Source organism: Chelonoidis abingdonii, chromosome 7 (genome assembly GCF_003597395.2).
Source record: "Chelonoidis abingdonii isolate Lonesome George chromosome 7, CheloAbing_2.0, whole genome shotgun sequence".
NCBI lineage: Eukaryota > Metazoa > Chordata > Testudines > Testudinidae > Chelonoidis > Chelonoidis abingdonii.
In genome coordinates, this window is record NC_133775.1 from 45866033 (window position 1) to 45881487 (window position 15455).

The 15455-nt window shown below is 39.9% G+C and overlaps 1 protein-coding gene across 2 annotated transcripts in view; it reads right to left on the reverse strand.

The window, feature by feature from the left end:
- Window positions 1–15455, reverse strand: part of CRB1 (crumbs cell polarity complex component 1) — a 171244-nt gene that overhangs the window by 57811 nt on the left and 97978 nt on the right. The gene's annotated exons all lie outside the window — the stretch shown is intronic.

Sequence of the window (15455 nt, forward strand, 5' to 3'; positions counted from 1 at the left end):
TGAGAATAAATACATTAACAATTGTGAAGTGCTGAGATACTACAGTGATGGGGGGCATATACATACCTTAAACAGAAAAAAAGCTTTCCCATAATCATGTCCCCATTCCTCCTTTTATAGATTCAGCTTTATCCAGGGTGACCCATTAGTCTTGCAAACAGATGGCTCTTTGAACATACATGTTTGAAGTTCTGATATTCAATGCTCACTTCACCATGTTTCGGGAGCAACTTTTTCCTTCCTTCAACAGATTCACTCTGATGCTTGTAACACATATCTCACAGAGATCTGAAACTTAATAAATGGGGCCTAGATCCCCCGTTTCCCTTCTCATGCAGAGCAGCCAGGATCCACACCATTCAAGAGTGACCAGGACATATTCAATGGAGAGGGGAAATCCATTTACACTCCCATGGAGGCCTGGAGAAGATATCAGTGGGATTTTTGGTTGAAAACTCACATGGGTTTTAACATAGAGATTCCATTTCCCTCCCCAGTTTTTATTCCAGAGAAGGAAAGGAAATGTCTTGAGCTCTTTGGTTAAAATATAATTACAAGGCATGATCATTATGAAGTAATTAACCAAAATAATGTTTGAACCCAAATATCTCCCACTGAAATTAAATTGGCTTAGATGGGTCTATGTTGGCTCTCCAGAAACTGTGTAAGAACTCTGTAGTGTCGTTAACAGCATATGATAAGACACTATTTCCTTCATCAAGGATAACTTGCTATCATATACTGTACCTATCTTTGCAAGCAAACCTATAAAGAGATTGACCTACTACAGCAAAACACAAATGTCCTCAAGAGAAATTATAGGAATGAGTTAAACTATTTTGATGAGCTTGGAATAGTAGCCATACTAATTCAGTGTCTGTCCACTTTACTCAATCATTGTCATAACTAGCCCCCTGTCTTAGCAATGACCCTTGTCATTTATCATTCTCAAATTATGGTGTGAAGTTTCCAGATGAAACTTCAGATCATCAAATGCAGCCAATATTATCTCTTATATTTTGGCAATGGACTATTACTGTTGTAGTCTCTCTGTTTCCCAGCTACCTTATATATATATTCCATCATGAGATGTCTATTTGTACATTAATGTGTAGTGACACCTGACAGAAATATGAATAATTGGGACTGACTTTCTTAAAGTCAAGTTCACTTTCTAAACCTTCATTGACTGAGGACCAGAACAGTATCTGCCTTACCCAGTTTACACTAATCTATGTGCTGTAGTCTTGTCCTGCTTTTTGCTATACTAGAAGTCATTTGAATAGATGAAAAGTGAAGTTCCACTGAGCTGTTATGCTTCAGCTGATGTTTTAATACATCATCTTCCTGATGTAGCCTACTTTTTCTGTGTTTAACATACAGAATGAAGTGTCCACAAGTATGTACAACTCAATTTTGCACTGCTGTTGTAGCCATTTGGGTGTCACTGGGTTTTTGTGTCAGGGCTAAAAATGTATGCAATATTGAAGTGGTAGGATCCGCTGGATGCTTAAGTATGCCAAGAGCTGTATACCCTCAGAGTCGTCAGAACTCATTTAGCAATGTATGGAACAGAACTTCATATTACACCTTGCATAGAGTGAATTGGCAAAGTGGATGGCACAACATGTGGTCTGTCTAGGTACTTATGTATCCCCATTTCACCTATCTGAGCTCTGCATATATATCATTGAGTCTATCCTCCTAGTTTATCCTTCCTGCCATTCATAAAGGTGTCACAAAAAAGGGGTGATTCTCCACTTTTTTTCATTCAATGTAGTTATTCATACCTGTGGGAAGTGGGTGCGAAGTCAGAATAGTAGCAATCACATCCACTTTGTATTTATTTTGTGTAGGAGTCAATGACTACAGAAGGTACAAAGCAGCAGAGGATCAGGCCTTAAGTGCACATCAGTACAAAAATAAAGTAATGAAAATAATTCCATGAACGAAGAACATTTGTTTGTAAATTATGTACATTTCCACTTTGTAAATTAAGTAGAACATTTACTAATGGTGATGTATGACAAAGAACGAAACCACACTACAGTGTTGCTTTGCCTACAGAAAGTAAACCCTGGAATGTAAAGAACCTGCATATTAGGATCAATTTTAAGAAACACTATTTCATAAGAATTTCAATGTCTGAATGTGAATCACTGTTGTTTAAGCAGTATTAAATGAGATTTCAAAAATAATAACAAACAGTATATATTCTAGTTTGTATTAAGATCAACGCAAAACATACATGCAAGCCCCACTGCAAAGCCAAAGATTAAATCCCTGTTTAGTTCTCAAGAATAATTAAACCTCCTTACAAGCACTGGCTGATATTGCTTGTTATTTGCCAATTGGCTGTGCAAGCAAGGACCACTGTCTCTCAGGATAAAAGGATTAGTCAATATTTATAGAACTGCCTATGCGGTTCACCAATTTCAGTTTGGTGTATAAGTTGTCATATAAAAAATAGTTTGCATATAGGTAGGCCGTGAGACAGAACAAAAATTAGCAGCGCGGGAGGGTAAGAAGGAATAGTAATTGTCACTTCAGTGCTAATTGTTTTGGTAGTTATAAGCATCTGCTCAGCTAAATACATTGTACATTCTTTTGAAAGTAAAATTAACCAGCCTTCTTTTGTACACAATTTATTTCATAATATAATTTGAAATCAGGAATACTTTAAAAATGTTTCTCTTCATATATCATATGTTATTTTTTCCCATCTCAGATGATGCATTTTATTTAAAAAATTAGATGAAATGTGTCCATTTGATCTTGTTCTTGAAAAAACTGATAATTTCTATGCATTTTTAATGTGCTATTAAGATATGTTTACTCACCAAATTTTTCAAATCTCAAATTAAGCTGTTTGTTTAAAAAAGAGTAGCAAATGATTGCCACAGAAATTGATTGACAAAAGCAATTATTCAAATTTAATTCTGCTAAGTGTCCATTAATTTTTCACTCCATTAAATAATTAAAATTAAACCTACTACCTCAATTAAACATTTTTTTGCATCTTTGTTTAGAAATCTGTTTACCATCCCCTCCCATCTCAATTTCTTAATGCATTCTAAATATTATGCAAGTAGCAAGTTGGTATTCAGGCCAGAAACTGCATGTTCAGTACAGTCTAATTGCCAGAAAACACTGAGAGGTCTGAGCCAAGACACAGTTTAGCAACAACAACCAAACCCCTCTCCCCCCCCAATTACCATACCTGTAAATACTGTCATCATAACAGCGTAAGCCTGCATCCTAGTTGCAACCATTTTTTTCCGCAGTAAAAAGGATCTTACAATATTTATGTTGTCCATGAAATAAGTTTCTGTAAATTTTGAAACAATTCTAGAAATGAAGACCTCTTTTCCAGGATTAGCTTGTTCCACATATGTACTATGTTTCCTGATGTAGCCTGACAATGTATTTTCCCCAAGTCAGATCAGTAGGACTTAACTTAAGACTCATTATGCTGCTTACGCAATAGATGTGTATACTTGGACTCGTTCTCAAGCTATAACTTATAACGCCCCATCCAAATGTGCACTGTCACACTCCTTGCGGGTGAGGGTACCTTTAAAAGGTGGTCATAGTTCTACGGAAGCCTTGCCATTTGAAACTAAATCAGAACATTCCTTGAGTGCCTGGGACATGCACCGCTCCCCGTCTAGTGACACACAGACTGGCTTTGAGTGCCCCCGCCCAACATCAGGGGTCGTCAGAGCCTTGTGTCTTGGGCATATGGCTTTTATGGTCTCAAAGACTCTCATATACAGAAAACTCAGTTGCTCTACCTTGACAGATTGAAGGGCTGAGTTGACTCTGCCAGCATTTGAATCCAGAGTGCCATGGGACCTGGATGTTTGCAACCTGATGTTTAGATAACTAAGCCACCCCCTTCAGCTAGAAAAGAGTTATGTATGTAGTGTGATCATGCATATAATAAATGCATATGCTTTTGAACAGTGTAATTCAGACTCTTTCAAAGCTAATTCAGGAAACCTTATACAAAATTTTGGAAACACTGGTGTTATGACTAAAATATATTGTCAGCATTTATGTGGTGCTCATGCTGTGGTATCTGGGTACTTTACAAGGCTTAAAGTGCATTTCTCTACTGAAAAGTCACTCTGGTACAATGCACTTGGGAGTTTGTTACTGTCAGTGGATTACTTCTTTAACAAATAGACTCAATGTACAAGTAAAAAGTTTCACATTTTGAGAACCTCAGGATCTCAGCTGCTTGCAAGGGGAGTCAAATAAAATCAACCAGTCAACTAAAATCAGCACTGGATCTTTTCTGAAGGCCTGAGCAGCTGCTTTTAGCATTGGTCAGATTTCTGCTTGCTCCACTGATGGAGGAAGCTTTGCCCTCCACCCCCAGAAACTTCACCGGTTTACCAACTACACATTTCTGAACCATGTGAGGGTACAGCACTGCTACAAGGAGATGGGCCTGAAAGAAAACCACAGATCTGGATTCCAGTTTGTAGCTTGAAGCTAACATCATGAACCAAATCTGAGCACTCTGCAATTCGGGCAGGCTCAGATGTGAGGTTCACAAGTTCAAGAGTGCTCAGATCTGAGGGTTTTGGCTCAGAGCCTTACAAATAGTTCAGATATGGCGTTTTAGTTTGGGTTCATCTCTCTCACAAAGCTGAATAATTACCAGTGTCTAAAGTGTAAATGAAGCTAACCCTAATGCAAATTAAGAGTAAACCTTGCAGCAACTTAAATGATAATGTGCCCTTTAAAAATATGTATTCTGTGGGATGGTCCGGAAAGAATCTGTAATTATCCTTTCTCCACCCATCTTAACAGTTGTATTGGAACAGTCTGTCAGAAAAACTCCTTCACTCTCTATAGTATCTTCTATTCAAGAGGCTCATTAATCCTGAGGCCAGCTGAATGATCTCGCTGGGTATATATTCTTCAGTGCTCCAAATCTTATTGAATAATCATGAAAATTCAAATTTTTGCCACATCTGTGCTGATAATTGCAAAGAGATCATTACTTTTTGCTGGAAGGAGGAAATGCACTTTTATGAGTGAGAGACTGCAAAGAAGTGAAATTGACCATCCTCAAATAATGGTAATTAAATCTCCTGATTCAGGGTGTAAATCAGTTGCCACAGGGGTCAGGAGGGAAATGTTACTGCTATGAACACTACAGAGCTGGTGAGGTGAATTCAAAGATTTTTTTTCTCTTACTTCTAAAATGTAAAAAAATAACTTCTGCTGGATACTGGTCTTAATCCAACCAGCAATCAGATTTGCCCTTGCAAATCTTGTATTGCTATCTTAGCAGGAAAAAGTCATTATAGTACAGAAGACAAAACACAAGACAGGGCTGATGCACATGGAAAGTTGAAACTCTGTTTAAAACTGTATTATAATAAGCATTTGCTGACATTGAGATAATGTACACATGATATCTTTCACATAGAATACAAATTTTGTGAAGTCCTAGTAACTTCTTAGTTATAACTTTATTGCCTACAAATTCATTATTCTGCTATTTTTCCTCTTTCCAGTTGAAATGTCCATTTTAGCCTAATACAATCTTGGGAAAAACATAAAATGGAAACAGAGCTGAATGACTTGGCTTCCTCATTAAATATGCCACTCTTGCTGAGGGAATATGGAATTCATAATGTGCTACATTTGGTATAATATGCAGTAACTCAACCTTTTTAAATTGCACCGGTCTGCAACTTCATAGACTAGTTTGAACTTTTCAGCCTTCATAGATTTTTTTTTTTTTTAAGCAGGGGAAAAAAGGCCTTAATCTCTTACATCATTAAACCTTTTTGAGTTCAACAGCATTTGGACATTTTTTTCCATTTGTTAGATGTTTGGAAACACCTTAAATAGATTTCATTTGAAAACAAAAATACCTGCTGTAGGTGATTGTGTAGTGAGGACTGGTCTGTTTATTTTATTTTACAAATATTGGAAACAGCCAACCTGTTTAACCACCGGCTTCAGCTTCTAAGTCGTTTCAGCTGGGCTTTTTCCATGAGATTGCTTTGCTAAGCATCAGTATATCTTTCTCAATATTCTATGTAGAGCATGGTCAGAGATTAGCAACTCTTGGGCTTGAGAATAGCATGAAGCCTTCTCATAGAAGAACAGCATGGCACAGCTGCCACTTGCCTGTAGGCCTACACTCTGGATTCACTTGGACAGCCCCCCTGAGCCTGCCCATGTGGATCTGCTTGTAGGATTGGGGTCTTAATCAGAAAAACAGGAGAAACAAGTGCTACTAATGCCATGCCCTCCTTGAATGGCAACCAATTCACCCCCATGTCCCTACATCTGTAGAACTGATTAGTTGTGTTTCAGTTTTATGGGGCAGAGTGTCTATACACATTAGCCTGTTTGTATGTGTTGGACGAAAAGGTGTCTTCTGGAGGACATTTACGGAGGTATGTTGGGGGGGGGGAGGGTTTGCCTTGCTTATTTTATTTTTCTCATTTTCAGACATGTCTGTATTTCCAGATTATTTTAAACAGTTCTAGCCATGGATAAGTTATGTTCGTGTTCTCTCTGCTCTGGTCCTCTTGAGATAGCCAGTAGGAACATAGCTGAGTCTGTAAATAGCTGCAAACACCAGACATTGCTACAGGTTCACTGACTTGTACATTTATCTCCAGTTTGGTGTGTAGAAGATATTCAATAACTCCATCTTTTAAGAGCAGAGATGGCATAACGCTCATTCCCATAGCACCCTGTTATGCTTGTCAATAGCTCAGCTAGATTCTCATCCAGTTACTCCCCTGGCCTCTGGGGTACACATTGGCAACTACTGAGCAGATAGTTCAGGGGCTTTTTTGTCTCCCCCCTCCGTGATCCCAAGTTGGATATGAGCCAGAAAGGACCAACTGAGAGAAGGAGGGCAGCAATAGTAGTGGGGATACAAGTGGAAGGGTAAAATACTAGTCTCAGGATCCCCAACTCTTCAGTGAGCTGCATCAGGCTCCCCACACAACAAACCCCCAGCCCTGGTGCAATGAAGAACAATCATTCTTCAGTTTCCCCTGGACTGGTGTGTCCCTATGCCACCCCCGCTGTGTGGGTCAGTGTCTATATGCCACAGTCCGCCCTGAAAGGAGCAGTTGAGAAAGCAGCCTGAGGTTCTGCACATGGTGTAGAACGGACAGTAGGAAGAAATGAGGTCTGGAGCCAGCTTAAGGAGAAGTCTGAAGTGAAATTCACAGAATATGGGACTCCAGAGTAGAACTTTAAAAGAAACATAGTCAGAGTGAGGGCACAGGGCAGATAAAAGGGGTGGATGAGTTGTGAGGAAGCTGGGGAGGAGGAAGAGGAAGTGCAGTAGTCAAGACAGAAAACAGAATAATTTTAGTGGTGACAGAGATACAGCAGGTAAGATTTTGGAGATGAATTTGTGGCAAAAAAGAGTAGGATTTGGAGAGTATCTTAATCTAAAGAGAGAATCCATTTTGAAACACTTGGAGGAGAGGAAGGTGATCAAGAACAGTTAACATGGATTCACTAAGGGCAAGTCATGGCTGATGAACCTGATTGCCTTCTATGATGAGATAACTTGCTCTGTGGATATGGGGAAAGCAGTGGACGTGATACAGCTTGACTTCAGCAAAGCTTTTGATACAGTCTCCTACAGTATTCTTGCCAGCAAGTTAAAAAGGTATGGACTGGATGAATGGCCTGTAGGGTGGATAGAAAGCTGGCTAGATCTTTGGACTCAACGGGTGGTGATAAATGGCTTGATGTCTAGTTGGCAGCCAGTATCAAGCATAGTGCCCAGGGGTCCGTTCTGGGGCCAGTTTTGTTCAACGTCTTCATTAATGATCTGGAAGATGGGATGGATTGCACCCTCAGAGAGTTTGTGGATGACACTAAGATGGGGAGAGAGGTAAATATGCTGGAGGGTAGGGATAGAGTCTAGAGCAACCTAGACAAATTGGAGGATTAGGCCAAAAGAAATCAGATCAGGTTCAACAAGGACAAGGGCTGAGTCCTGCACTTAGGACAGAAGAATCCCATGCACTGCTACAGGCTGGGGACTGACAGCTAAGCAGCAGTTCTGCAGAAAAGGACCTAGGGATTACAGTGGATGAGTCAACAGTGTGCCCTTGTTGCCAAGAAGGCTAACAGTATATTGGGCAGCATTAGTAGAAGCATTGCCTGCAGACTGAAGGAAGTGATTATTCCCCTCTATTCGGCACTGGTGATGTCACATCTGGAGTATTGTGTCCAGTTTTGGCTCCCCACTACAGAAAGGATCTGGACAAATTGGAGAGAGTCCAGAGCAGAGCAACACAAATGATTAGGGAGCTGGGGCTCATGACTTGTGAGGAGAAGCTGAGGGAACTTGGGTTACTTAGTCTGCAGAAGAGAAGAATTAGGTGGATTTGTAGCAGCCTTCAACTACCTGAAGGGGGGTTCCAAAAAGGCATGGAACTAGACTGTTCTAGTGGTGGCAGATGACAGAACAAGGAGCAATGGTCTTCAATTGCAGTGGGGGAGGTCTTAGTTGATATTAGGAAAAACGATTTCACTAGAGAGGGGTGGTGAAGCCATGGAATGGGTTACTAGGAAGTGGTGGTAATCTCCATCCTAGAGGTTATTTAAACTTGGATTGACAAAGCCCTTGCGTGGATGATTTAGTTGGGGTTGGGCCTGCTTTGAGCAGTGGTTGAACAATGACCAGGGCCAGTGCAACACATTTTAGCAACCTAGGTGGTCGCCTAGGGCACTGGATTGGGGGGTGCATTTTCTTTCGGCAGCGACCTGCGGTGACTGAGATTTCGGCCACCCGGTCGCCGCAGCATTGAGTGGAGGAGCTACGGGTAGAGGAGCGTGGGGAGAGCTGCTGCAGCAAGTAAGGTGGGGGCGCACACAGGGGAGACTTCCCCGTCCCAGCTCACTCCTGCCCTGCCTCCTCCCCAGCATGCTGTGGCTTCTTCCACTTCTCCACTCCCAGGGCTTGCGGTGCCTAAGCTCATTGGCACGCAAAGCTTGGAGGCAGGAGAAGTGAAGCTGCAACGGCTGCTCGGGTTGCAGGCGGACAGCAGGGATGAGCTGGGGTGGAGGGGGAGAGCTGCCGCAGGAAGCACCTCAGGCGGAGGGGGGAGCTGGCTCGGGGGGAGTGCCTCAGGGTGGCGGCTGGGGAGGGGGAGGGTGCAAGGTGGAAGTTTCGCCTACAGCGTGAAATATCCTTGCACCGGCCCTGTAGATGACCTCCTGAGGTCTCTTCCAACCCTAATCTTCTATGATTCAATGAGAAGGAGATGAAGGCATCAAAGATGACACCAAAAATACTGGTCTGGGTGATGGAGAGGATGGCATCAATGGTGGAAGAGAAAGAGAAGTAGAGAAAGTTTGGAGGCAGAATAGTAAATTTGTCGCAACAGTGGTGAGCTCACATTATATATACACACGAATATGAGAGAGGGAAGGGAAGAAGGGGCTAAAAACAGATCGAAGGTGGATTCCGGGAGGAGAAAATCAGCAGAGTCAAAGGCAGAATATAGAGAAGAGTTAGGAAAAACAAGAGGCCGTTGGATTTTGTAATGGAGAAAAGGCAGTCATATGAGAGGAAGCAGACTGTCTACTTACAAAAGGTGGAGGAAAATAGGGACCAAAATAGAACATAAATAAGTGGGAGAGGGGCGTCAAAAGGACTGGAGACAGGGTTACAATTGATTGGAAGGAGCTGTGGACTAGACATGTGAAAGCCAAAGAAAGATGTTTTATTTTCTACTTGCAGTATGCTGTAATTGCAAGTGCCATGGCAGAATGTCAGAGAGAGATTTGTTAACAATTCGCCCCATTTTTCATTTTTCACTTTGCTGGGTATCCCGACCAGACTGTTAAATTCAAAACATGAATGATCTGTTTTGCATTTTGTGCAGATTACACACTTGTACCAACATATACTGTGTATGTTTGAACTGCCAAGTATCCTTAGGGATCTTAAAGCAAACAATCCCTTGGTGCTCTTTAATAGGTTCATACAACATCACGTGTCATTGACTTAAAATCTGTTTTGAGCATTTCATTAAAGAAAACCTCACTCTGGAATTTAAAAAAATTCACTCCTAAAACTTTGGAAGGGTTTTTAAGAATGTTTGCTGTTTGATTAACACAGCTGTTGAGAGGCTTGGCTGCATCCAGTCTCTTGTAAAGGAGTTTTGTATCTTGTCTCTTGTTGGCTGTTTCCTCTTTGTTCTAATTGAGATAGGCATGTAAAGCCATTGTGCTGTCTAGTGTGAAACTGCTCCTGCCACTAACTCTTGCCCAGGGAGATAGTAGCTTGGGAAAATATTTCAGTGATTTGCAAGAAATTTTGTTTTGATAAAACCAATGTGCATCTCTACAATCTATGAAAGTGACTGCGTTTGCATAACCTCATTGTCAGTCCATGTTACAATAAATTCAAAAAGCCACTAGGCTAGAAAATGATAGTTTTAATAGGGCATACCCAGCTAAAAGGAGAACGAGCCCCAAAAATAGATGTGTATATGCTGTATGTATATATTATGCTAGATATAAAGTAGAAAGTGAGTACCTACTCCTCCTCAAAACGTACTTTCAATAACCTTTATCCTCACCATTGTATTTAATGGTAGATCAAAAAGCAGGGTAGATCAAAAAACACACTTGGGAGTTTTTACTGTGCATCAGCAGTGTCCACATGGACACTCAGTGCATGGCATGCAAACTCGAGGTAAACTCACAGCCTTGTTTGTCATGAACTAAGTGTTCATGGAGACAACCCCTCAGGCTTAACTTCAAAAACAGCCCCTCTTCATATGCGCACAACCTAACCATAAATAAGAATAAATCCTTTTGGTAGAAAAAAAATCAGTGCTGACATTACAGTGTATTATCCATAATACTATTGAACTTTGACTATCTAATAATGTCTTCTTGTAAAAATAGCTAGAATCTCAGAGTTTATACTAGAGTGAGATCAGTCTGAACGAGGCCCAATGAATCAATTTCTAGCAACTAATTATCAGCACAAATAAGCCACGTATGCTGCATTTTTCCTTTTCCTTAATCCATTCCCTACTAAACGAACAGCAATGTCCCTATTTTCAAGGTAATTAAATATTTTCTTATTTAAAAAGATGATCAGCATCCTTCAGGGAAGTAAAAGGTTAGTTTAACTTCTTTTAACTTCTCCTCGCACCTGAAAGAGTCACTAAGCATAACTAAACAAAAACAGGTCATACCTCATTATAATCACTTCAGTGTTGACTTCAAGCAGTGCAAATGAGCCGATATAAATATGCAAAGTACTATCATTCATGTTCTTACTACCTGCAAACACTGAAACAATTAAGAATGAGATGCTACAGGGAACAATTTAGGTAAAAGAGCTTTTATTTGACACACCACATAAAATACAAAATTTTTGGAACTCATTTCCCCAGATTATTTTTCTGCTTGGTATTATGATGTACTTCCTCATGTACTTGAGAAGACCTTAGTCACGGGACTCATCAGTGATAATTAACTGTCAGCAAAATGGAAACCTACTGGGTTCAGTCAAGAAGTATAAAAAAACACACAGGGTTTTTTTTAGGGGGGTTTGGGCAGGTAGTTTGGTTTTTGTCCTCGGTAGGTTACAATGGAAATCTGGTGCATGTAGTTTCATACGAAAACAGAACATTTGGGTAGTTGAAACACTAGTCAATTTTTTGAGGCAAGAAACCATCTTTGCAAGGCATAAAATAATAGAATTTCTCTTAAAAATAATAAAATCAAGTAATGAGGGCTTGATCTTCCAAACATGACTAGGCTTCATTCTTACCTACTATGGTTAAAGCTTCCTCACAGAAGCATGAGGTCCAGCTGTAGTTGTTTGGATCAGGGAGCCTGACATAATGCTTTTCAATTTCAAATGCTGTGCATTATTAAATAAATCTTACAGCACTTCCTTCAGGCAGGTGTGACAGTCTGTACCCTTATGTTCATCCTTTTTACAAGGCTATGATAAATTTTGTATAAAGTATGCCTTGTGAGGTATCATTTTTAAATCTCATAATCTGCTGAACATTATTGTCCCAGTAAAATATGAGTGGCAACACTATATGTAAAGTTATAAAATTCTATTGTATGACATGTTTGAAGTCTAGGAAAACAGCTTCAAACTAGTTCTCCAGAAACACCTCAGCGAAGTTTCAGCGTAATCAAATGGACTATAACCTGATTAAGTGGCTATTCTTTGGCAGGAAAAAGGATGTGAGTGAGAAATTTACATGTTGGCAAAGAAACAGCTGGATGTTCCCATCCCACAGACTTGTTGTCATGTGAACCCCAGTTGAGATGATTCTTGGAGAAGAGAAATGCTGTGAGAAAAGGGAGCAAACTCCTTAGATTATCTCTCTCCTCCCTTCTCTCTGCCCGCGACATTCACATCTGAAGGACAAGAAAAGGAGCATTGGTCTGGGGGAGGGGTCCTGGCTGAAAGGCATCCAGCCAGTAAGACCACAAAATCATGTGTTGAGAGAGACATTTTGCTTTGAATTCATTTAGCTAGTTAAGTTAGTTCTTAGTTGCATTTTACCTTATATTTTCTTGTAACCAAATTCTGACTTTTATGCCTCATTACTTGTAATCACTTAAAAGCAATCTTTCTGTAGTTAATAAACTTATTTTACTGTTTTATCTATGCCAGTGTGTTTCAGTTGAAGTGTTTAGGGAACTCCATTTGAGATACGGTTTGTGAATATCTTTTTCTATTAATGAATTAATGGACTTTATATGAGCTTGCATTGTCCAAGAGGATACTGGACAATGCAAGACACATTTCTGGGGGAAAATCTGGGACTGGGAATTTGCTGGTGTGGCTCTGCAATGTAATTCAAGGGTGGCAGGCAGGCTGACTGAAGCCCTTTTGCACTATAGCTGAGGGTAACTTACATGTTGGAAGCTATATGTGAGGAAACCAGGAGTGGTTGCTCTCACAGCAAAGCAGTGTAAAAGGCGCCCCAGACTAGAGAACTGAGTGGACACAGCTGTCCAATAGTCCCAATTGTATTCTGGGTAATGTTTCAGCAGGTAAGTATTATCCTCATTTACAGATGGGAAATCAGAGGTAGATTGTCCCTGCTGTTAAAATGGAGGATCTTTGAGTTTTTCTGTTATACCTGCACCAATTCAGAGGTTCTTGGCTTAGCAGCTTTTGTCCAAGATGTTTTAGAGGATTATCTGTCCATGATAGTCTCGAGGATTTCCAATCCCCCATAATTTCCCCTGCCTTTACTACTCACTGGTTGAAGACCCATGATGACTTATAAAAACTAGGTTGTATTCCCTGAAGAGCCTGACATTGCACCTCTTTAACTGTTTGTGAATCATCCTTGCAAGACATTCCCTTCCCCTAAAGATAAGTGTGGTGTCTCTGCAGTGTTTCCCACCCATTTTGGCCTCTGAAGTAAGAGGTCACATCCTTGTTTGAAACTCACATCTCTTGCATGGAAGTACAGAATTCTACCACCAACCAGCCTGTTAGCTCAGCCCATTTAATTTAGTTCAGGCTGGATCTTGGCACACAATTTCTCAGTCCAGATGCAATTATTTTTTAAAGGAAAACGCCCACAATTTTGCTTAGCCTGGAAATCTGAAAGTTCAAAAGGGTAAAAAGCATTTCACACTATAAATAAACTATTAAATGTATTTGAAAACCAAGTTTGTAATTACCCTTGAGATTTCTGAGCCTAGATGGAGGTGCCCATTATGCTTAAAAGGTGACATCATCTATGTCACTGGTATTATGGGAACCTTATGTAAGGAACAGCATACTTGTTTCTAACCTACTTTACTGCTGTTTTAGCAATCTGGAGGACACATGAATGTGTGTGCATATGTGTGTGCGTGTGTATCAATATTTATTTTGTTGAGACTGCAGTGTGTATTGTGAGTGCTCGGGACACAGCACTCTAACACTTCCTTCCACACTGTCCACCTTAGATATGAAGTCATTTCATCAATAAGACACCTGCTCATCAACTGGACACAGCACATGGAATAGAAGTACCATGTTATTTTCCTGTGTGAAAGCACCTGTCAGCGGATGATAGCCTCGGTTCAACTATCAAGTTACTTCATGTTTGCACAAAGCTGCAGCTCATGATTTTTCATAGCATCTCCAGGTCTGTGTGAATCGACATTACACCAAAGCCCAACTTCTGTAATCTCCTGAATCCCGAGGCCCAGTGTTCACAGTATGTAAGCCTAAGAAAATGCTGACACGAAGGACCCGAGTTCACCCAAAAGTCCTTTGACTGTAAAGAGTGAGTATAATCTGTAGGATTAGGCTCTAATTGCTCCTTTGGGACATAAAGAGCTAAATCTAAAATCAAATAATTGCCAATGTTTATAAGGTCCTACACATCTATAAAACACTATGCTCCCTCTGCTGGCTCAGCAGATGCAGGGAGTACAGGAAATTTTCCTATTGTGTGGTGATGCTGGTTTATAAACAAAGGATAGAGCATCATGTATATTTCAAGCTAGAATTTAACACTGAAAAATCCAAAATAACATTTGCCAGAGTAAGGGGGCAAAACAAGTAGAAGCATAAAGTCTTCTCAAGCCTATAGAGGCCACTGCAGACTGTAGAGTAAAAGAAATATATTAACTAAAGGACCTAAGCACCACAGGGTGAATTGAGGAGAGAATGACAACATTTAGTGCTTTTGCAACAGCAAAATACTGACTAGGCTGTATTCTTGTACATTTAAGAATCAAGATTAATACAGAGTTGTTGACATTTGAATAGTGGCCAATATTATTGGCATAGGAAATATATAAATACTCCATATACATGATGTGGTTACTGTTATCTGAAACCTCAGTATTAAATTAATTCATTTATAAAGAAGAGCAAAATAAATTCTGGCTCACTAGCACGCACGCACACACACACACACACACACACGCTGTAGATTATGAGAAGTGAAATGATGACAAATGTTTTTCTCTTACCACAAAATACAATCCATCCAGCCAAGAATGATTGTGCAGTTTAATATAGATAATGTAGAACATTTGGAACACTTTAAAACAATCATATTCAAGAAAGACTTTCTATAAAGAAAGCAATAATGTAATTCCAGGAACAACTGTATCGTACATATATAGCCCAGCATTGTATAGCCATTTGTTTAATTTCTACCTAAATTTACACTTATGTTAACTTCTTGATTTAAACAGGTATGATGGAGATCAGAATAAGGCCTTCTGCCTTTAAAAGTGTTTATTGAAATCAAGTTCATTTCCTGAATTCCAAGTATACTGTATCTCAATAAGCTTTATAATGGTGAGTTTATAGGACTGTTTTCAAAATTCAAAACAGCAAAATACACATTAAGAATTTTTTTTGTTAAAAAATCTAATACTTGGCCAAATTTAATGCTGGGGTAAGTTGGTGCAGCACCCAGTGAAGTCAGTAGGGC